This window comes from Triturus cristatus, chromosome 4_2 (genome assembly GCF_964204655.1).
Source record: "Triturus cristatus chromosome 4_2, aTriCri1.1, whole genome shotgun sequence".
Lineage (NCBI taxonomy): Eukaryota > Metazoa > Chordata > Amphibia > Caudata > Salamandridae > Triturus > Triturus cristatus.
Window position 1 is genome coordinate 765036381 of NC_140586.1, and position 24679 is coordinate 765061059.

Consider the following 24679-nt stretch of genomic DNA (forward strand, 5'->3'; position numbering starts at 1 on the left):
CACTACTGATGGATCAATATCAGGTCTTCAATCAAACCTATAACTTTTGTTTATATTTGAGTCCTAGCTTGTAAAGAGTTGTTCACCAGTTATTGATGACATTACACTCATAGGGATGCAGCATTCTTAATACAACCATGGTTTGAGGTAGAATTGAGTACCTTATCATGTGTTCAAGCCATCTTAAGGTCTGAAAGTAGTTACATGAGCTGATTCCAGGCTGTCAGTGCATGCAATGCCAGTGTAACTTTTCTTACCTTCCACCAATTATTGTTTGCTCCTTTTCAAATATTGACCACTAGATGTCCATGATTTGCTTCTCTCTGGATATCTGTCAGCCAAATTGGAAGTACTTATACAAAACCAGTTGATTAAGGAACAAATACATGCTAAGGGTTCACAATCTGTAATTGCTGATAATGTCCTGCTCCTAATAGCTCCTCTTCAAATTTCTTGGACTATCCACTTTACTGTTACATTCACAATTAGGGGCCGATTACGATGTCGTCCGGAAACTCTTCCGACCGAATCGGTTTCAGAATCATTTCCGACCGAATCATATTCTGCAAGTCCGACCGACTGATTATGATGCTTCCAGACATCGTTTGGTCAGATTCGCATTGACTTGAATGGGAGCCTATGTTCAGAACAAGAACACAGGCTCCCATTGAAAAAAGGGGTGATTGGGAAAAACCTTGCACCCTGTAGCGGGCACCCCATAGTGCCTGCCACACTGTGCATGCATGGAAAGAGGGAACCCCCACAGGCCCGATTCGGAGGGCCTTGGGTGAAGGAGAACCTGCTACAGGCCCCCAAAGTCAGATTACGACAGCCGATCTGTGTTGGATCAACCGATTCAGAAAAGCTTTCTGAATCTGACATCCTAATCGCTCGCCTGGAATCGCGGTCTGTAGACCATTATGATTCAGCTCTGACCAACTGGGTTACTCCGTATGTCTTTCGGAACTGAGTCGGACAGTCCAAACGGTTTCCAGCCATTGTAATCAGTCAATCGAAAAGTGTCTGAGTCGAATTCGGAAAATCAAATGCGGTTCGGAGCCTTTTTGAATCGACCCCTTAGTGTGTCACCTTCAGTTGGACCAGCGGGCCTGACCTTTTTGCAAGCTTGCAAACAGGCCACGGCATTCTGTATCTTCTGAGGCTATCTTGGATCATTTAGGAGAACGCAGTTTGGTCCATTGACCATGCTTTGGGATGCAGATGCTTCATTACTGACTGAGTCCCAATTTCATGCTATTCTGCCAAAAGTAATTCAGTAACATTATGTTCTCATTTGCCGACCAATTGTGGAATGGCACCTCCCACAAACCTATATGGCCCAGCAGCTCCATTGTTGATTGTTAGATTCCTAAGAAAAACATCTGCACAGACACAGTATAAATTTGAGAGCACATGCATAACCAATCACTTTTACTGCTCAGAACAACCTTTCTCTGACACTATGCTAAAACTATTTGTTTCTTCTCGGTCAAATAATATCCCTCCACCAGTACATGATAGTAAGATGCACCCTTTAAAGGTATGCTTACGTTTCCATTTATTTCACCTTGAACAATGAATATTCAATGTCCTACACTCCCAAAAGCTTCTCCTTGAGACATTTACTCTAGTAACACCAGAGCACTTTAGCAACTTTTTTCTCTGATTAAAAGTTCAAGGCTAAATTACAATCTCTGTGCATATAGAGGTTTTAGCAGGAGTAGGAATCATGAGTTGTTTGATATTCATTACAGCCTTGCATTTCTTTCAGTAGATCCCAGCATGATAAGCCTGCCACAATTATCATGTGAAAAGGGAAGGAAAAGAAGGCAAAACATATGGATTTCAGTGCGTAAATACTGATTCTGCATGTTATGATTCATGTCCATATTGAAAACATCAGAATTGAATTATTCACCACATCCGCACCATAATTCCCCTCAGGGGTTAATGGTAATTAGCAGGTTTGGTTTGTGCCAATTTGCGGTGTGCGAGCATCTGGGCAAAACATTACTAAATGACCCCCAGGGGCATAGAATGGGAAAATTAGCAATTTCACATAAATTGGCAAATTAATACACTTTGAACCACAATTAGGTTTCTTGCAGCACATGGAGAATAGTAGTTGATGCAACAAAGATCTAGGGGCCAGATATACGACGAGAATTAGCATTAGCAAACGGGTTTGTGACCCGTTTTCCTATGCTAATTATGATAGGGCCATGTACAAACACTATTTTGCGACTCTCAAATAATTTGCAACTCGCATTCCCTTCCTAATATCGAGTCAAAAGCCATGTACCAATGTTTTGCGACCGCAATTGTGGTCGCAAATCACTCGCAAATTACCATGCAGTCACAAAGGGAAAAAAACTGATTTATTGACAAGCAGTCCCAGACATGGGGGTCTGCTGAGCCCAGCAGGCCACTATCCTTGGGAGGGCCAGCCATTCCCAATGGGGTCGCAAATTGGGAGTGGCTCATTATTATTGATGAGCCTTGCATTTTGCGACCCCATTGGGAATCACAATCAGTGTCTCTGACACTGTTGTACATTCCAAATTGCGACTTGCAATTTGTGCGACTCGCAATTGAGCGCAAATTGAGAGTCACAATTTGGAATGGTCGTACATCTGTCCTAAGGGAGATTAAAGCCCTCATTACAAGTTCAGTTTTTCCCAGACAGGAGGAAAACTGAGAAAGTGTGATCACTATTTGTGATCGCTGCATTGTTGTAGAGGGACAGAATTTAGATCCCCCTTTGCAACCAGGACTGTGGTAGTTATCAAGCAGTGTCTTTTTAACAAGCATGGCTACAGTGCTTAATGTAAGCCTGTGGTTTCCGATGCTGAGCACCCGCACTTAATTGTCAGCACCGGGCTTGTACCAGTCTGCCACATGGTGGCGCTGTTAAAAATTACCATTGACTGCCTTTCTTAGAGCATTGGGGGGGCTATAAAAGGCTGAATTGTCACACTTTTAAGGGTGTGATGATTAGTAATTGCGTTAGCACTGCTATTGGCAGCGCTGGCAAGAGCAATGCGCGCTGCAAGCTGCAGGGGCCTCCGAACGAGGGCCCTGGCACTTCTTTTTTTTACAAATTAAGGGGCATATTATGAAGACAGGCGATAAAATTATCGCAGCTTTAGCGGCAGGAAACTGCCGCTAAAACGGCGATAATGGGCTTGATAATATGCTCTATGGATTTCCAATTGAATGTCAGGTTAGATGTGAAGGACATCTAACATGGGCTTCAATTGGAATTCCATGGAGCATATTATCAAGCCCATTATCACCGTTTTAGCGACAGTTTTCTGCCGCTAAAGCGGCGATAATGTTATCGACTGCCTTGATAATATGCCCCTAAGCACTGGAGAATTTATTTAACATGCCCAAGGTACTCACCCGGCGCTCCACAGTATTTTGTTGAGTAAAATCTATCCTACAATCGCTGCTGGAATATTAAAAAATGATTAGGTAGGCAGTGTCTGGAAAACAGAAATGGGCAAAGCCTGGTAAAAGGAGAAACACAAAAAATCCGAAAGCAGAGAAATTGTGCTTCGGAATGAATTTGCCACTTTTTCATGAATTGATTCCCCTGGGTGTCATTTAATATTTTTTCTAATCTAACAGTGCTTGTGGTATTTTCGCCTTTCCCACTACCACCCAAATTAACAAACCACCATGAACCGGTGACATTTTGCTTTTATTCACAAACTCACAAAAATTAGAAAAGAGGCAGATTGTGGCATGTTTTGTAATTTACCAAACAAAATCACCCACTGCGACTAGACAAGAGCCTTTTGAATTGGCGCAGATTCCTTCAACTATTGGACTCTAGTTGAATTCTTTCTCCAGCTCGAAAGTATTCTGACGTCATATTCTCTAAAACTGAAAGAATGCTTGTACTTGATTTTCTCCTTGTAAGTCTTTATTATGCAACTTCAGAGCCATTTCAGAGACCAATGGATTTTTGTTCTGCATGCAGGTTGCTTTCCAAATGAGATTTATGACGCTGACGGATGAAATATTGTCGTCTTATGCTGGAAAACACATTTGGGATTTGAAACATTCCTAGAGGCAATAACTTTCTTTATGATATACATAAATGTCTTGCTGCTTGCCGGGACACCTTCACTGGAACAGACGTAGCTAAGTTAGGCTAAGCTATATATGTTACATTTTCCATTTCTGTTTTCCTTTGTTTATTTTTATGCTTTGATTTAGTTGAAATACTGACACCTGGGACAGAAACCGCAATGTGACATTGTGGTGAGTCCACGTGCTTTGTGAACTTTTCCTGAAGGTAAACTAGTGGGCTTTGAACAACACATAAAATGACACATCCAGCTTCTCTGATAACTCTAGGGCAGTAGATAAAAATAGTCTTTAAGGAGATGGGATGGCCATCCGGCGACCGCTCCTTGGCCAGCTGCAAAGAGATCAGGATAACCATGGGTCCAACATCTAGCTGCAGGCTCTTTCATTGGTAGACTTTGTTGCTAAAAGTTTCCTATTACTGTCCTTAAATGCCTCCAGAAAGCAATTCAAACCATTTCTCTTGGGTACTTTTTAATTTGTCATCTTTATTCAGCCCATCTCCACCCCCGTGGCAAGCAAGGATATAATAGGTGACAATTTATCTGAGATTTGACCAATATTCGGACAGTAAGAGCAGCACACTGTTTTCCTGCTCCTCCCAGGGGTGTGAGATGGCATACTAGCAGACCGGCCACAAAAAACAAGTCACCTTGGGAGGATGGGGTGGGGCCTTGGATGTACATCTTCACGCCTCCTGCCCTCGCCAACCATGGTGCAAGGGTGCCTGTTTAAATGGGCAGGATATGTCTTGGGCAGGAAAGAATACCTTCCGGCAAAAAAACAATCCTTAGTGGCATTTTCCCTTTTCTATGTGTGCTGCAGAATGAAGAATGCAGCACACCGTGAAAGAGGAAGTAACGAGGGGAAATGAAGATAATTCTCCTCATTACACAGGCCTCAGGATTTTGATGCAAATGCAAGTTTACTGCCTTTAAGTTCTGGGTTTGTGTCACAATACCTGGGTGAATGCTTGGAAACGCCCATTCTCAACCCATGTAACGCCTACCCAACGCAGTGTGATGCAATGCAGTGCACAGCTCTCAGAAAAAGAAAAAGGATAACAGCCCCCGCTTGTGTTGCATGCTTGCTAAAGGTAAAATAGTGCACGGAATTCTTCTAACACTATTCTAAATAACATTTTTGTGCATTTTAGCAAACATTCTACATAGCTATGGTTTCCATTTCTGGGATACAACTCAAATTGGTACCAGGGTTTACAGAGAAGTGAGAAGAGATATGAAAAGGAAGCTTTGTGATGACACAAGAGTTCAATTCCATCTAAGGAGAAGAATTAAAAATGGGTTGTACATTTTTATTAACAGTATATAAAAGAACTAGCAGAATTACTGTTCCATACTGAAATAATAAAAAGGCAATTATTGAACTTGATGTCTCAATACCTATTGGTTTGGCTTTTAAATGGCAGATTTTTCCAAGCGTGACAGATACAAAGAGTAGGTCCAATATGGATAAATGAAGTACAATGTGTATCTGCAAAAAACAGCTTTGCACTGACTTCAGCCGAATGACGTCATAGCTTTCAAAGGCGTAGCAGGTGCAGTGAAGTATGGGCCGAAAGCTCTCGAGGGCACTCTGCACCTCAAATAAGCATGTTTTACCCACCACTGGATGGAAGCAGCCATGGGAGCCCATTCTCCATGTTAACATTAGGGCTTCCATACCCTTCCTACACTACTATATGGGAAACAGAAGCAGAGGTTTGCTCACATGGCTCCATTCCTCCTTTTTCTGCTCCTTGGACAGGTCTGCATTTTATGAGACTTTGGGATATCTTAGGAGAAAAATCTGGGAGGTGCTTATGTGCAGCTTCCCACACACATTTACTGCATATGTCATCACTATGAGAGGCATGAAAGGTAGGAATCTCTTATGCGCCAGGTATGTGTACCGCATCGCTTCTACTTCATTATTGTGCAGGACGGTAATTTGTTTAGAGGTATGAGCCCCTGAGGAACTTTACTACTGCGGGTGTGAGACTTTATGTGAGTGAGATAACAGGTGTCTGCAGCCAAGACATACCACGGTACTCTGCAAAGTAAGTGGCTAATCCGTCCATCATGGGCCTGATGCTGATGTCACCCAACCCACTTGCTTCAAAGCTCTTCTACCCTGCCAGGTTCCCCATCTCACTTGCATGTGTATTTTCATGCCTTTCATGAGGTGAGGCAAGTTCCACTCAGCAGCACCGTAAGGACAAGGCGCATTTTCTTTTTTGCCCGACTGAGAAGGTAAGATGCCTTTACTTTCAAGCCAACATAATTGGTTGTAGGCCAGAGAGATATGGTGGAATCCCTAACACTCTTCTAGGAGGGCCCTCCAGCCTGTTCATTACTTTCAGACCCAATAGGGTCTCCATCTTCACTCTTCACACATTACAGGTCTCACAGGACATTAATCACTTCGTTCTTGAAGAGTAATGAGGAGGTAGAGAAAGAATTACAGTGACAGGGGACACAGGAACAGAAGGAATGAAAACAAAGAAGAGCTTAGTTGAGAAAGGGAGGAAGTAAAGGGAAGGTAGGAAGAAACAGGAAGGAAAGGAAGAAGAAGAAGCAGCAAAGATGATAGACGAGGAGGGTAAGAAATGAAGCAAGAAAATGCAAATTAGTGGTAACAAGGAAAGAGATGGGAATACAATGTAAGAATGAAATAGAATGACATAAGTAAGAACAACTGGGAAGAAAGAGAAAGCAATTGTAAGAAGAGAGAGCAGTAGAAGCGAGGAGAGAACATTAAAAAGAAAAAAGGGAAGGATCCAGATGAACAATGAGAGACATGAAGAAAGGAGGAGCAAGGGGGGAAAGGAGATGGGGAAAAAGTTAGAATGTGATGAAAATGTTTTACAACATTCATCTTTTTCCCCCAGAAATGTTTGGTGGAGAAGTACCCCCTTCCATCTCCCCTTCAAGAGGTTGGGGTCACTTGCTACACTTGCTTGCCCCAAGCTGGTTTGAGAAAATTTGACAGGGCTGTTTTGGAATCCCAGTCAAGCCCTGTGAGTTTTTGTCCTTCTTTTGCAATTCAGAGCATCAGATGTGGATGCTGCTCTGTCGTGTCGTGGTAATCCCCAATGACGACATACACCGTGGTCACATTTAATGGAGCTTTATTATCCCTAACCTCTTACATGGTCGTCCCTATTCTAACTGCCCGCCTCAGCCGTCGCTCCTCCTTTTCCTTTCTCCTCGATGCCCCGCCCCTTCAACCACTAGCCTGCGCACGACTGCACATCTCCCCCTTTGATTGCAGATCTCCCGAGGCTTCGCCGGGAGCAACGGTGTTTCTTTTACTTCCCTGACGTCTTGTTTTAATTGACTTGTGCCTACCTGCGCATTTCGCTCAGCGCTCAGGAACCAGCGCCAGCAACTTCCTGGCTGCCCCTCCGCCTGCTTTCACGACCCAGACAGCCAGACCGCCTCCGCTGATCGCCCCCTCCTTGCCTCGCGTGGGGAGTGGGACGGGCGGCCAGTACACCTTGGGCGGGTCTGGGCTGGGCGTGCACTACTCTGGCTCCTCCCCCCCTGGCTAACGGGTCAAAAGGCTGATAGTGGGCTACCTGCAGTGATTGCAGATCTCCCGAGGCTTCGCCGGGAGCAACGGTGTTTCTTTTACTTCCCTGACGTCTTGTTTTAATTGACTTGTGCCTACCTGCGCATTTCGCTCAGCGCTCAGGAACCAGCGCCAGCAACTTCCTGGCTGCCCCTTCGCCTGCTTTCACGACCCAGACAGCCAGACCGCCTCCGCTGATCGCCCCCTCCTTGCCTCGCGTGGGGAGTGGGACGGGCGGCCAGTACACCTTGGGCGGGTCTGGGCTGGGCATGCACTACTCTGGCTCCTCCCCCCCTGGCTAACGGCTCAAAAGGCTGATAGTGGGCTACCGGCAGTGATTGCAGATCTCCCGAGGCTTCGCCGGGAGCAACGGTGTTTCTTTTACTTCCCTGACGTCTTGTTTTAATTGACTTGTGCCTACCTGCGCATTTCGCTCAGCGCTCAGGAACCAGCGCCAGCAACTTCCTGGCTGCCCCTTCGCCTGCTTTCACGACCCAGACAGCCAGACCGCCTCCGCTGATCGCCCCCTCCTTGCCTCGCGTGGGGAGTGGGACGGGCGGCCAGTACACCTTGGGCGGGTCTGGGCTGGGCGTGCACTACTCTGGCTTCTCCCCCCCTGGCTAACGGCTCAAAAGGCTGATAGTGGGCTACCTGCAGTGATTGCAGATCTCCCGAGGCTTCGCCGGGAGCAACGGTGTTTCTTTTACTTCCCTGACGTCTTGTTTTAATTGACTTGTGCCTACCTGCGCATTTCGCTCAGCGCTCAGGAACCAGCGCCAGCAACTTCCTGGCTGCCCCTTCGCCTGCTTTCACGACCCAGACAGCCAGACCGCCTCCGCTGATCGCCCCCTCCTTGCCTCGCGTGGGGAGTGGGACGGGTGGCCAGTACACCTTGGGCGGGTCTGGGCTGGGCGTGCACTACTCTGGCTCCTCCACCCCCTGCCACGCCCCACTCAAAACTCCCCCACATGTGTCCCTATATAATCACTTCCCCTCACCGACGGCGCAGCGGGCGGGCGCAGCGGGCGCGACGAAGGCGCGCCTAAGTTAAGCCCGTCTGCGCCCGTCCGCGGCCGACCGGGGCCAGGGGCACAATACCCTGCCCAAATCATTTCTTACACTCCTTCCCAGCTTCACAGGCTACAGGGTCCGTGGGTTCTATCTGCCTCCACACACTCACGGATATCCCAGCTAGATTTATCCCCTCCTTCTCACTGTTCCTGTTCATTCACTTCTCCTATCCCGGTCCCCCCTTCCACAGAAGCCGTCAATACTGCCCCAGTTAAGACCCTTAAGGCGTATTATCTGAATACCAGATCGGCGGTGGCTCATTCACATGAACTATCAGTGTTGTTAGATCATCATGCACCTGATCTTCTCCTTTTAACCGAGACATGGTTCTGTGATGACTCCCTACCCACCTTGCTAGCTACATTGCCCGCCCCCTACTATGCACTTCGGGCCGATCGTTCATCCGGCAGAACGGGGGGTGGCGTCGCGGTCATTGCCCGTTCTGATCTTCCATTTCAACTGCTCTCTCTCCCCGATATTGCCACCACAGAGTATCTTGCTATTCGAACCACGTCCACATCCCCCCCTCTCACCTGTCTTCTCATTTATCGACCTCCCCAGTCGCCTCTACAATTTCTCCCTGATTTCCAGGAGGTGTTAGCCACCCTCTCTGTCAATAACTCTTCAGTGTTATTACTGGGTGATTTTAATTTCTGGCCCTCCGACCCAGCAGAGTGTTCATTTTCTAGAGAGTTTTCAGACACACTTTTATCTCTTAATTTTGTTTCTCACGTATCTTCCCCAACTCACGTCAGGGGGCATATCTTGGACCAGATTTGGTCCTTGAACTGCCCTGTCGATTCCCTTCTTATCTCTCCTTGCACTTGGTCTGATCATCACCTGATTTCTTTTGTTCTTCCTATCAGTTCTCCAGTTAGGGCCCCCCTTCCTAATAATGTCTGGGTCCGCTCGTGGAGTAGAGTTGACCCGGCGAACTTATCAGCTCTTTTAAGTGCTTCCTATCCCGTCTTACACGGGCTTTCCACTTCGGCTCAGGTTAATAGCATTGAACAATGGCTCTCCTCAGCCAGTAAGTCCATTGCCCCCTTGAAACGTCTGACTTCCAAGCGAGAGAAAGATGCCAACCTGTGGTTTACCGATGACTTGAAAACCATCAAATTATCGGTACGCCGTGCTGAGAGGGCCTGGAGGAGAAACTATTGTCCCATCTTAAGAGCTGATTTTACCACCCTTTTAGCTCAATATAAGAATGCCATCTTGGCCGCTAAAACGGCCTATTTCTCCTCCAAGATCCTCACAGCCGAGAACCAATCTAGGGAAATTTTCTCGATTGTTCAGAACCTAGCCTTTTCAGATCGTACCTCTCTTAAGCCCTCTCCTTCCCTTGCCCTTTGTCACTCTCTGAACAGCTTTTTCATTGATAAAATTGCTGCCATTAAAGCTAATATCCCTGCACCTTCCCCGTCTTTTGTTGATCCTCAGTGCCCTCCTTCCCAAGGACAATTAAACTCTCTCCCTCTTCTGACCAAGGAATCCTTCACATCCTTAGTCCCCCTTGTAAAATCTGGCTCTCCCCTTGACACCTGTCCCGCTCAAATACTTCGTCACATTTACATTTCTTGCCCTGATCCTCCCCTTCACTTACTAAACAGTTCACTCTCTCAGGGGGTTGTTCCCAGCCCCTTGAAATCAGCTATCATTTTACCCATTTTAAAAAAACCTGGCGCAGACCCCTCGATCCCAGCCAACTTTCGCCCCATTTCTCTCCTACCATTTTTGGCTAAGGTGCTCGAGCGCCATGTCACCAGGTCTCTGAGCACCTTTGTGGAAGAAAATGGGGTATTGGCTGCCCGCCAGGCTGGTTTTCGCCCCGCACACTCTACGGAGTCCGTAGTTCTTTCGGTCCTTGACAACCTCAGGGAGGGGAGGGACACCAATCAATTCCAGGCACTGGTCCTCCTCGATCTCTCTGCCGCCTTCGACACGGTGGATCATACCATCTTACTTTCCCGTGTCGCGGCGGCGGGGATCGGGGGTACGGCCCTGGTTTGGTTGTCCTCCTTCCTGAGGGACCGCACCCAGGCAGTTCGCCTGGGTGACTTCACTGCGGACTTTCGGAAAGTTCTGGGCGGGGTCCCCCAAGGCTCCTCCCTTTCACCTCTTCTGTTTAATCTTTACATTTCTCCCCTCATTTTTTCTTTACAACAAATGGAGGTCTCCGTATACAACTATGCGGATGACCTCCAACTTGTCTTTAATCTGTCCTCTTCTTCTGCCTCTATCTCTAATTTCCAGTCCACTATGATTTTCATCAGGGACTGGATGGATTTCAACCACCTGAAACTCAACCCTGATAAAACCGAGTTGGTGTTGACGGGTGGTTGTTCCAGTCCCTGGTCTTCACTCTTTTGGCCCCCTTCCCTTGGTCCCTCTCCGGTCCCCTCTACTTCGGTCAAAACCCTTGGTATTAAACTCAACTCTCACCTTACCCTTCACTCCCAGGTTAGTTTTGTGGTTTCATCCTCTTTTCTGTCTCTTCGCACCATCCGCAGGGTCTCTCGATTTTTCACCTTTGAGGCCTTGAAGTTGATCGTCCTTGCGATGGTCATCTCCCGCCTGGATTATGGCAACGCCCTATATGCAGGTATACCTGCATATAGTCTCAGGCGGTTGCAGATGATCCAAAACCAGGCGGCTCGGCTGGTCTTTAACCTTCCTAAACCCTCACATGTCACCCCCCTTCTGAAACTTTTACATTGGCTTCCGGTTCGGGAACGTATCCAATTCAAGCTTGCATCTATCACTTACCAGGCTCGATTGGGTACGGCCCCTGCATTCATTTCTTCGGAGATTATCCCCTATTTGCCAACTAGGGAGCTCCGATCTTCTTCCCAATCCCTCCTGATAGTTCCCCGGTTTCGCCGGAAAAAGTGGGGGGGCTCAAAATTTGCGACTCTTGCCCCAACCCTTTGGAACTCATTACCCCTTGATCTCAGATCCCTTACCCCATATTCCCAGTTTCGAAAGAAACTTAAAGCCTACTTCTTCAGCAAAATTTTCATCTAATCCTCTGTTACCCGACCTCCCTTCCTTGCCTATTGAGGAGATCTGCCAGTTACAGCGCCATGAAACCGCTGGTGTAAGAGCGCTATATAAGAATTTTTAAACTCAAACTCAAACTCAAACTTTGTTAACAAAACAATATGACATAAGTTCATATTTCTTCTATTAGCCTCTTGGGCCGTTGAATTGTCTGTCGCGGTCGGAGAGACCGGCCTTCAGCCACAGTTCTGGCGGGGCCTCCATCATCCCCTTCCGGACTGGTGGTAGCCTCACCTTGTTCTTCACATTGCTCAGTTCCAGTTGTCGTTGGTCTCGCCACAAGTGCTTCTTGCATGGCTGGACTGCATTTTTTGGAAGTGAGACGCGTTCCTCGTGATGCGCCGGTTTTCTGATTCCGCAGTCAGCATGGTGCCCTTTCGTCGAGTTATTGTTGGAAGCTCCGCTCTAAACCTGCAGTCGGTCTTCCGGCCTTGTTCTTGCTTGACCCCAAAACAGTCCCCTTCCTGGAGTGAGAGGGATCTGGCTCGTCTCCTGCCGTCAGCATATGCCTTCATGTTTTCCTTGCCTGCTCTGTCCGCGATTGCCACTTCGTGATGGATGCGGCTTGGGGACACTGGTCGTAGAGCTCCTTCCCAGGTGGGTATCCGTGTTCGGATAGGGCGCCCTAGCATGAGTGTGGCCGGGCATTTGCCAGTGGTGGCATGAGGCATTGTGCGATAGTATCGAAGCACATCATTGAGAGCCGTTTGCAGATCTCGTTTGTCAAGCGTGGCTTGCTGGAATGTCTTTTTTAGGGTGGCCATGAACCTTTCCACGGTGCCGTTGGCTTGCGGCCATAGGGGTGTTATTCTCCGGTGTCTCACGTCCATTGACTTCACAAAGTCGCTGAATTCCTGTCCGTTGAAAGGGAGACCATTGTCTGTTTTTAGTTCCTTGGGCACACCCCAGGCTGCAAAGACTTCATCTAGAGCCGCAATGGTGGCGGCAGCACTGGTGGACGGCACAAACTGGGCAATGGGAAACCGCGAGTATTCGTCCATTATTACGAGAACATATTTGCCTGATTGCATTGGGCCATACAAGTCCAGGGCTAGTTCGTGCCACACTCCAGGCGGCGGCGGTGTCATCTGACTCGGGGCTGGAGGGTCACCGTGCCCTACTACTGGACACTGCGGACAATCCGTCAGGGTGGCATGTTGAATGGTCCCCAGGGGAACCGCAGACGGTCGCGCTTGATCCTCCACGAGATGGACATCTTCCTCCACAACGGACAGTCCAGGTGTGTGTGATGCCCTGGGGTGTCGTGACCTGTAATCAGCCAGGTTGACTGATTTGCCTGGCTTGTGCACGATGTCAATGTCATTGCTGACGCGATAGAGAACTTCCACTAGACGCAGCCGCTCGGCCGTCGGCAGACTGAGAAGACAGTCAGCCTCCGGCCCTTCTATGACGTGGATCACAGCGGGAACTGACATTGTGTTGTGTCTCAGCGTAGTTGAAAACTTCCTGAGACAGGGAAGGGGCTTCCTGGACATCCAGGTGTAGACCCGAACAAATGCAGGACTCAGACGCGGGAGAGGGTTCATTTTTCTGTACTCCGTCACCGGAATGTAATTTAGTGACGCTCCACTGTCCATCACAAATTTTGTGGCATGTCCACCGACGCTGATGTCCAGTCGGGAATATTTCTTAAGTTGGTCCGGGTCAGCAACCATACTCGCATATTCAACTGAATGTTCTTGTTCGTCTGATGTCGATCTAGAGTCCCGAGATGGTGACCTCCTTGACCATCGCGATGTCTGCGACTCCCGGCTGGAGTGAGAGGATCTGGATGACGACTTTGGGCGGTCGTGCACCGCTCGCGCGTGGTGTTGGCGGGTGTCGCCGCGCGACGTCCTGCGTGCGTTCTTGTCCTTCTCCCGGCGATACTCGGTGCACATGGCTTCAAAGTGGTTGCTCCGCCTACACTTGCGGCACTGCTGTCCCATGGCTGGGCAGGCTCCAGTGTGTGGGAAATCATACCTGCATCTGTAGCATTTCTGTGCCGGTGGTTTTCTCACATGATCCTGACGCTCGCTTCTCCGCCTTGCTTCTGGTTGGCGGCGTCCAGAATAACGGCGGCGCGACGACGGCCGGGAGTGCCGCCCTCGCTCCCTGGACCCTCGGCGGGAGCGACTGGTCTGCACATGGCATACTTGCTCCCTTCGTTCCGTACATCCCGCTTCCATGGTCCTGGCGTGTTCCTCAGCCTGATCGTGCACCCTCGTCATTTCTTCTATTTCGTCGAGGGTGTGACTTTTCTTCAACAGTTTTCTCCTGAGCGTCTCGGACTGGCACCCATCGATGACGCGCAGCCGAATGGCGTCGTCCGTCGAGAACGCGTCAAAGTTGCAGTGGCGTGCTAGCCGGCGTAGTCGAGTCATGTATGTACCCATCATCTCATCTTTTCCCTGGTGCGCCCGCTGGAACACATACCTCTCGTAGTCCACATTCTTCTTGTTTAGAAATTTCCTATCCAACGCCTCTCGTACTTGGGCGTACGTCCCTGCATCCGCCGCTGGAATTTCCTTAATCATCTTGCTGATGTCCCTTCCCACAAGGTTGCGGAGCGCTATGAGTTGGTCTTCATCACCAAGCACCTTGGAGCCTTTGATGTAGTCTTCAAAATCTTCGATCCATTCCTCCCATCGAGGCCCCATGCTACTCCCAGCCACGAGCGCCAGGGGCTCTGGAGGGCGCAAGTGCGACATTCCCATCACAACGGGTTTCACCTCTTGACGTGCGTGCGCACCGTGGTTTGACATCGTGTTTCACTTGCGATCGTTGTCTTGTGATTTGCCTTTGCTTGTGCTTGTCCAGTTCCCTTCCTGCTTTGGCTCGTGCTTGTTTGAAATTTCCTTTTTCTTTTCTTGCCTTGTCTTGGGTTTGTTTAATTCTTCTCTTGCCTTTGCTCGTGCTTGTTTGCTTTTCTTCTTGCTTTTGCTTGTGCTTGTTTAATTGGTTTCTTGCCTTGGCTCGGGTTTGTTTAACTCTTCTCTTGTCTTTGCTCGTGCTTGTTTGCTTTTCTTCTTGCCTTTACTCGTGCTTGTTTGCTGTTCTTCTTGCTTTTGCTTGTGCTTGTTTAATTGGTTTCTTGCCTTGGCTCGGGTTTGTTTGACTCTTCTCTTGTCTTTGCTGGTGCTTGTTTGCTTTTCTTCTTGGTTTTGCTTGTGTTTGTTTGATTGATTTCCTGTCTTGGCTTGGGTTTGTTTCTTGCCTTTGTCAGTGCTTGTTTGGTGCCTGACTCCAAAACGGCCGCTTGCTTGATTTACAGGGGGTGTCCTGAAAGCAGCCGCCTGGTTTAAAGATGGCCGCCGGACCGGCCCCACACACGGGGCTTGACACGAGGCTCAGCACTTCCTCCGGTTCTTCCCCACACAAATCACTCTACATCGGCGGCCTCACTCACCGGCTCATCAGCTCCGTGGGACTTCGTTCGCCACAGGGTAGGCGTGCACTGTTACTGCCATCTCTCTTGTCACACACGTGACTTTGGCTTCACGCTGGGCTTGACACGAGGCTCAGCACGTCCTCTTCCACCCGGCGGATCGCCCTTCGCCTGAGGTCGACGCTAGACCCTAGTCCCCGCAGTAGGGGTCAGGGCCAGGGCACTTGCTCCAACACAGGCTCTAGTTCCAGCGCGAGCAGCGCTGCTCTCAGGCTTCTTTCTCGCGCCTCGCCCAGAAGACAGACCACGGTTTTCCAGGGTTCAGGGGAGCATGCCGCTCATCCCACCCTCGTCGCCAGCTGTCGTGTCGTGGTAATCCCCAATGACGACAGACACCGTGGTCACATTTAACGGAGCTTTATTATCCCTAACCTCTTAAATGGTCGTCCCTATTCTAACTGCCCGCCTCAGCCGTCGCTCCTCCTTTTCCTTTCTCCTCGATGCCCCGCCCCTTCAACCACTAGCCTGCGCACGACTGCACACTGCTCTACATTGAATGAGAAATTGGCAAATCTGGTCCTTAGTCTTTCTAAGAAATGCCACTGCTTAAACACTAGTTACAATTACGGTTTCAGTGGGTGCTGTACAAGAATCCAGGTAAATCAATAATTCATACATTTAATCAATGAATCATTCACCAATTTGCATTTCAAACTCTAAAGCAAAGTTGGGTGAAAATTAGCTGCCTCCTGTCTCTGTTTAGGAAAGTGGAATGAGACAAAAGAACTATCTAAACCTTAATCATGTCTTTACTAGCCAGGACAACCAGAGGCAGCCAGGAGGGGGGCTAAGTCATGTACACACTGGACAATATCATGGAAAAACTACCTGCAATGACTGCCATAAGGGAATCTCATATTTTACCTAGACCTAGCAGGTAGATATGCCAAAAATATGATTAATATAAATCTTTGTTGCAGCCATGCTGGTTTCATGAATAGCGTTTAGTCAGCCCACCAGCTCTTCCATGCAGCCTTCATTAATCATACTCAAATAGTAATGTAACCTAAGGTTTCCATAAACAGCAAATCAGTGAGGTCTGTGTGGATGGAATACATGTGCACTAAAGTGGGGCTTTTAAAGGCGAATTTTTGTGGTGACATGATTAATTCTAAAACAACTTCCTAGTTAAAATATTGAACATTTTACGGAATATAACAATTTTCTGTAAAACCGTCAATGTTCATGAAGGTGTTTTTACCATTCACTGCATGAAGTTGCTTTTTTCCGCTGACGTTAGTCAGGGAACATAAAATATATAAATCATGCCCACGCACCACAGTCTAAATGAGGGAAAGCGTTTGATTGGCTCCAAGATCTTTCGTATCAAAATGGCCAGGCAAGAAATGCCAGCAAATGAAATATTACCATTTAAAATGGGTTGTACATTTTTATTACTAGTATATAAAAGTTTTAACAGAGTTACTGTTCCATACTAAAATAATTTTTGAAAAAAATGAATAAACATGCTTTCCCAATACCTATGGGTTTGGCTTTTAAACAGCAGATTTTTCTAAGCTTCACAGCTACACAGTACAGGCACAATATTGATAAGTGTAGTACAACCTTCTCTGCTTAATTGCAAATGAATATGTGCCCAATTTAGAGTTTGACGCAAATGCAACAGAGTACACTGTCTCAGTGGCGTCACTAGGGTTGGTGTCACCCGGTGCGGGTAACTCATGGTGTCACCCCCTCACGACTTACCGCATGGACCTCCTCCGCCCCGAGTCCGCCAGTGGACACAGTTGGCAAATAACGGGACCATACAGAATCCTTAGTAACGTTTGAAAATGTAGGTCCTATATTTACAAAATGTGCCTGTTAACAACAGTGTAATAATGACTCATTAATCAGGTTGTACAGTGGGCTACCTGCTAGTCAACAGTTTATTGTAATTTATAATATCATAGGTATGTTAATTTTTACTGGTGTGGTGTTCCCACTATCCAGCAACCCGATATATCAGTGGTCGAAGTGGGGGGAAAAAAGTAGGGGAACTGTGGGCGTAGAATCAGAGGGCGGGAATAACCCAAGGATTGGATCAGTGGGCAGAGCCCTGAGGTGTGGCCAGAATGCGCAAACATCCCAATTTTTTGTATTTGCTTGGTTTCACTGCCCAGTTTTATCAACCAATTGATACACATGATTATTTAAGGTTATAATGAGTTATTGACAGTAAAATGTGTTCACAAAGTGGGATATGCTTCTAATCACAGAATGTCCCCAAATACGATAAAATGTGGAAGCACAAGCCATTTGTCTCCGAGCCATGGAGTTTCTGTCATCAGCACTTCTCCCTTTTCAAAAACAGCAGTTCAAACATGAATGGCTAAAAATCCTAGTTTGAAAATGTTTTCTAAATAATAATTGCTCTACCATATTTGCCTCATAATGCAAGATCTGTAGCATGATCTGATCATTTAAACTAATAAATTGTTTGTAGCTCAAACGTATCAAAAGTTAATAAAAAATGTGACTTGTGTTGCTGCGGAGTAGATGACAGTTAATAGCTCACTGTTCCATGTTAGGATTTTAACTTATAAACTGCAAGTAACAAAAGGATCTCTCTGACAAAAGCAGTAGCCCACTGGCCTATTTACATTATGTGCACTTTGTGATCTGCATGCTACATGTTCTTTGCAGCAGGTACATTAACCCTCTGAGCTACCTTTCCATGAGTCAAATCTTCCATTAGACAAAATTCCGATCTCTCTCTAGGAAGAACATTAGTCACCAGAGTCATCATGACATTTTTATTGTTACCGAAAATTACTGGAGGCCAGGAAGGAGGCAGCAAGCGCTTTTAAAACCATAATGTACTTGCAAAAATGATGCCTCCACCTAAAGTGAGCACCTGGTGCGGTCACACCGGTTGCACTGCCCTAGAGCTGGCCCTTATCAAGGGTTCTGTGATCTCAGTGACAGGGTCATTGTTCTAGGGTGTACTGCTTCATAGGCCTGCCCGCAAGACAGGAGATGAACTTCAGTATGAATAGTGGTGGACAAGCCTTGAAGGTTAACCTACACTTGTCATGCTAGGCTCCACCTGCTGGTGCTACGACACCGGGGCTTCTAATGTCTTGCAAAGCCTTCTAATGTCTAGCATGGGATTGTGCTCTCTCAGGAGAGTGGTCTGGCGGACTGGTTATTAAGGCTGAACCTGGTTCCCCAGTTACAAATTCAGCAGCTCTGGCCAAAGTTCCACATCCTCTCCCCCACTGAACACCATACTGTCCCACTGAGAAAAACTCAGACTGCCTTCAACTACAACCCAATTGTTGCCAGCTATAAACACCTGGATGCGGCTCAATTTAAATTACGCACTGGGCAAGAGCAATATGTGGCCTACAAAAAAAAGTGCCAGCATCCTGGAAAAAGCAAACAATCATAGGGAATGCAAAATTTTGCAAACCATGTGAAATGTAAGCAGGAACAACATGGTTACCTTAACGCTTTTGCACTCACTGTTCAGAAATCAGTGAGTGCTTTTGCCTGAAAAGTTAAGGACATGACAACAGGGCCCTGAATGGACCCATTTCAATGGCCATTGCGTATATCCTTGCAAAACGTAAGCAGTATGGTAAAAAAGACAACATCCCTAGATACAGCGCAGCTGTACAAATTTTGTTTTTCAATCCTCACATTGCAGTACCTCCAGGATTGGTGCACTAGTTCCAAGCCCAGGGAAAACAAAGCCAAGACAACAAAAATAGCGCTTCACTGGCAAACCCTGTAAAAGTGGCGCTGATGTGTTTGGCTGTGAATAAAATCAATCTGCCCAGTTTGCTACCACTCTGTCTTACTTTATTTAGTTATTTATTTTTCATATTTTTAAACTTTTATTCCCGATGCTGCACTTTGGAATTAAATGTCAGAAAAATAGACATTGATTACCAGCAAAAGTGATTTCCTTTTTTGGATCCATTTCACAGGGAAGCAAATAAAAGAAAGGAGGGGAAACACTGTGCACTCCTCCTCCTAAAAGGTTAGGTTGCTCTTCGCACACCGGCCCTGTTGGTGTCACCCCATGTGAGGGTGTCACCCGGTGCGGTCCGCACCCCCGCACCCCCATAGTGACGCCGCTGCACTGTCTGTCAGACCCTCGGTTTTGCCCACCTCATTTAGAAACGGGCAGACCTTAGTTTTCAGTCAACAGAGCCCTCATTGGCTCAGTCAATAGAAATCTTCCTCTGACATCCCAGCAGTGTTGGGTCCTTGTTGGAAAAACATTACACGACTCACTGCATTTATGGTGGACAGTGCATTGTCTTTTTTCCCCTCTCCGTCGCTGCAAGGAAAAACCTTGCGCGAGAGAGAGAAAAAAAATGACATTCATTTTTGGGTTTTTTGAAACTCTTTGGGGTGTTTTTTTGTGAAAAGCCAAAAATGCTTAAAGCTTGATGAACTGATAATGGCTGCCCACCAAATGTTTGTACATTGAAAGAAACCACCATTGGGGGGGTTCCTTTCAATGTACTGAGATGTGCATTGGGCCAGTGGTTGTCTCTAACTTTGAAGGACAGTAGTCTATCAGAATCTGGGATGTAATGTCCTCTGCCACCCTGGTGGACAGAGTACCGTCCATCAAATTCTGAATCGGGCCCAAAGTGAAGGAGCCCGAACTTTGTTAAAAGAACACGGCTGGCACTACTAAATGTCAGGTTTGCTGAATACCAAAGCTAGGTGTTGGAAATGACCATCTTTTGCGTGGTACTCCCTCAGATCTTTGCGTTCACTATCCTATTTTTGCTGAGCCCGTTTTTTTAGCTTTAGGACTCTGCACACTGTTCTCCTGTTAACCAGTGGTAAAGTGTTTGTACTCTTCTTTCCAAACATGATAACATTTGTATACACCTAATTGCCACATTTAAATTACTTGCAAGTTCCTGGTATATAGTACTACCTGCACTCAGGGTCTGCACATTGGACTGAAGGACTCATTGTGACACCCACTAAAGTAGTACTGTAAAACTCAGGCCTGTCACTGCCGCCTGTAGTGCAATTTTAAACTGTGATTTTTCTTAGTTTAGGAGTAGTAAAGTTAGGAGCCCTAACTTTACTTCTCCTAAACTGAGAAAAATCCTAACTTTAAGACTTTCGGTATTCACAGAAGGCATTTAGCAGTCCTAAAATTAGGAGTCCTAACTTTACCTCTCCTAAACTGAAAAAAATCCTAACTTTAGGACTTTCGGTATTCACAGAAGGCATTTGGGAGTCCTAATCTGTGAATACGGAAATGAGTAAGTGCCTTCTGTGAATACCAAAATGAGTAAGTGCCTTCTGTGAATACCAAAATGGTATTAAGTTTAGGATTTTGTCTTAAGTTAGTTCTGTGAATCGGGCCCAAACTCACTGCCTTGGAGAACTTCACGGATTCAGATCCCAGGCTTGGCTGCCCAAAGCTCTTTGCTTACTTAATTATCTTTATTTCGGTCAACTAGGACCATAAAAGAATACAACATAAAATCATTTTAAAAGCAGAATGATACAACAACATTTGCAGACAATTGACCAGAATATAAAACAATCATACAATTGATAATAACTTGATACACTGGCTACGGCTGTGCCACATTGCAGTTAAAAATTTAGAAACTGCGAATACGATTGGGGCCGAGAGATCACTTTTTAAAATCCTATAGGCCGGAAGGTAGCCCCTAAAACCCAAGTTTTTAAGGATTGGAACAAGCCAATACTTTCTTGCTCTTCTATATGCTGGGCAAAAAAATATTACATGCAGATCACACTCCCTCGGGTGTGCACAAGCTGGACATTGGGATGAGGTCTCGGGACTTGTCCAGGAAGCAGTGTGTGCTTTGAGAGGGAGGGTGCTGTATCGCCACTGCATGAAGAGCTTCCTAGTGAGCGGGGGGCCAATATTGTCAAATACAAACTCTTGGAGGTATGAATCTTTTGTCCCCAAAAATTTAACAGTTAGGGGCCTCTCCTGTATGCTGTTAATTTGAACACGTAAATAATGTTCATGGTAAACTTTAGAGAGAGACTTCCTCGAAATTCTGGGGCAAGTATTTTCCGGGTCAGACCATAGATTCTGTCTACCTAGAGCCTTGCATGTTTGTTTAATATGTCTGAACCAAGGAAACCTGGCAGGATTACAAAGTCTCATGATTTCCTGAAGCTCCGATCTATAGTTAAACAGTTCTGGTGTAGACCATAATTTCCTCCAATACAATAAGGGTTTTATGCCCAATTCTTCCATGATTGGTCTAAGGCCTAAATCGAGTCTAAGGGGTAAAAGAGGGGTACTAGAGGGGAGACCTGTCAATTGTCTAATGAAGTTATTCTCAGTCACCTGCATAGACTGTGTCGCAGTGTGCCCCCATAGTTCAGCCCCATAGGTTATTGCCCCTTTTGCCTGTGTACTATAAATTTGTAGTCGTGGGGAAAACGGCTGATAGGTCAGGCCTCGGGACATCCTTGACAGTCCTCCTATCATTTGGGTTAATTTCAGGTTTGCCCTGGTACAGTGCGAATCCCAGGTCAAAGACTGATTTAGTGTTATCCCGAGGTACTCAAAAGTGTAGACCCTCTCTAGCCTGGATGGCCCAAGTGTAGGATTCGCGCGTGTTCTCGATGGGGGGTTGAAGATCATATACTTTGTTTTAGACGCATTGATCTCCAACCCCCGAGTCACACAGAAGAGTGCATACCCATCAAGGATCCGTTGGATGCCCATGGGAGACTTGGAGAGCAACAGCGTATCATCCGCGAACAGAATAGCGGGTACCCTTGAGCCTCCAAGCCTCGGAGCGTCGGTATCTTCCAGCGCATTCAGATGGCTGATCACCCCATTGACAAAGAGGCAGAAAAGAGTCGGTGCCAGCACACAACCCTGTCTGACCCCCCTGGCAACGGGGAAGCGATCCGTGAGGGCACCCCCTTTCCCACATCTCACCCTTGCAAAATTTCCCCGATGAAGTCTTACTAAAACGGCAAGTATATCATCTGGGACACCAAGATCAGCCAAGACGGCCCACAATTTTTCTCTCGGAACTAAATCAAAGGCGGCACGTAGGTCAACAAAGACCGAGTATAGAGTGCCACCCTGTAATAAAACGGTCTTCCAGTGAATCATGTTTAAACGGAAAATCTGGTCAATGGTCGAAATTTTTCTTCTAAAACCCGCCTGGTATGTGCTCAAAATATTTGATTCCTCAATCCAATCTTGTAGATGGTTGAGAATGATTCTGCCAAATAATTTTTGGGAGACATCAATGAGACTAATTGGTCTATAATTGGCTGGGAGCAGAGGAGATCCCTTTTTAAAAATTGGGACAATCTCTGTGCCCAGCCAAGTATCTGGTATTTCCATACCCTCCAGGATGGAATTAAATAGAAGCATAAAATAAGGTGCCCAAACTTCAGGTTCTTGCTTAAAAAGGTCCCCCGGTAGCCCGTCCAAACCTGGTGCCTTTCAAGGCTCTTTGCATCAACAACAACCTCCCTGCATTTCTCAATAATGCTAAGTTCTGATCAACAACCAGCTCTTCATTCTACCAACAACTTTAGCACCAACGTGAAGCTCTGACTAAGTCCTGGGGCTTCAGCAACCAGCCATTGGCATGCTCCTCTCCGGATTCAGCCTGCTGCCCAACCGCCAACAACTTCATTGACAAGAACTTCTTGAGTGAAACTTGACTAAGTTAGAAGATACATTTTCTATCAGGATGGTAAACTGGTTCCTGTATCCGACGTATGCTCTATTGCTGTTGACCCCGGCCATCGCTACCATATAACTGTGATTGGTACATTGTGCTTTAGGTGCTATTTCTACTGAAAACGTTAAAAATTCATATCTTCTTATTGGATTTTTGTTGTTTTGATGTTATTTCTGTTTATTAAAATGTTCTCTATTTTTCTAAATTGATTATTTTTTGTGTGTTGTGTTTTCACTTTATTACTGTTTGAGTACTGCATAAATACTTTACACATTGTCTCTAAACTAAACCTGACTGCTGTTGTATTAAGCTACTAGAGGGTTAAGCACAGGTTTATTTTGTGACTTTTGTAGTTCACCCTGACAAGTATTGTGTTTATTACTTGATTAGTCTCTCACCCGTTTATACTAATAACCCAATTTCTTACACTGTGTAATCTATGCATGATTTTACACATCATGCCCTTTTCATCCACCTTTCTCCTTTGCTACGTATTTCACTCTCATAGCTTCCTTCATTTCCTCCTTCTTTTTGTCTTTTTGTATTTTATTATCTCTTGTTCTAGGTCAAAGTCTGAGGATGAAAAATAAGTCCTGGTCCCCAAAAATGAGTCCTGTGGACCGCAACTGCATCCACCAGCACAAATTAAGCACTGTCTCTCCCATTAACACCCAAAATGCACATACACAAACATGCAAACACACATGGATGCACATAATAGATACAACAAAGGAAGCAGCAATGCCCCCTTCTTCACACATGGAAATAGGGACATGATATTAAAGGAGAAAGAGGGGAACACTATAGGGCTGCGGTCCTTAACATGTGGTTAGTGGATTTGTGAGGGTCCACAATACCCACTCCGGGGGTTCACAAATGTTTAGAAAATGATTAGAGTATATATACAGAAGCAAAATATAACACTGAATATTTAAACGACGCTGCAAATGTGAAGGATTTTGCAATTGACAACCTTAGCTTGATTGTGGAGCTGCGCATATACAGCAACCAGAATCTAGTGTGGACAATTGGTGGCCTCAAATGAAGCACCTGTATGTGGCAACAAAATTGAGTGCAAGAATTAGGAGCACAAACGCAAAGTGATCAACTAGAATTTAGCACATCGCTTCATCTTTTTTAAATGAAAGCACATTTTAAAAAGCTCCATCCTTCCCTTCAAAATGAAGATTTGCAGTTTTGTATAGTTTTTGTTTGTAAATGAAATAAAATATGCAAACATTTCTTATTTCTCTGATGCAAACATTTATCTTTATTTTTGTGTATTGTTTTGAGGTTCTAATCAAAGAAATTGATCAGCCCAAAGTTTCTAGCTTCAATAGTGATTCAGTTGGAATCCACAGAAGTCAAAAGGTTGAGAACCACTGAAATAAGAGACAAAGCATCACAGCTTGCGTGAAAAGATGGAAGAAAGCAGCTGCAAAGGTGGCTGAGGGAATGGGAGACACAAAAGGAGGAAAGGGGGTGAGAAGAGAATTAGAAAGCAAAGAAGAAGAAGAGGGAGGGAGGGAGGGAAGGAGCGAGGGAAGCTGAACAAAGGAGAGACAAAAACACTCACATTGAACAGTTATAGTTCATTGAGCTAACTATAACTTGTGCCCCCACCATGCCCATGCATCAGTGATCTCATCAATTATGGCATTTCGGATGTCATCAGTGATGTCATCAATGACATAATTGAACATGTCATGAGTGATGTAATATGTGGTGTTGTAATCAGTGCATG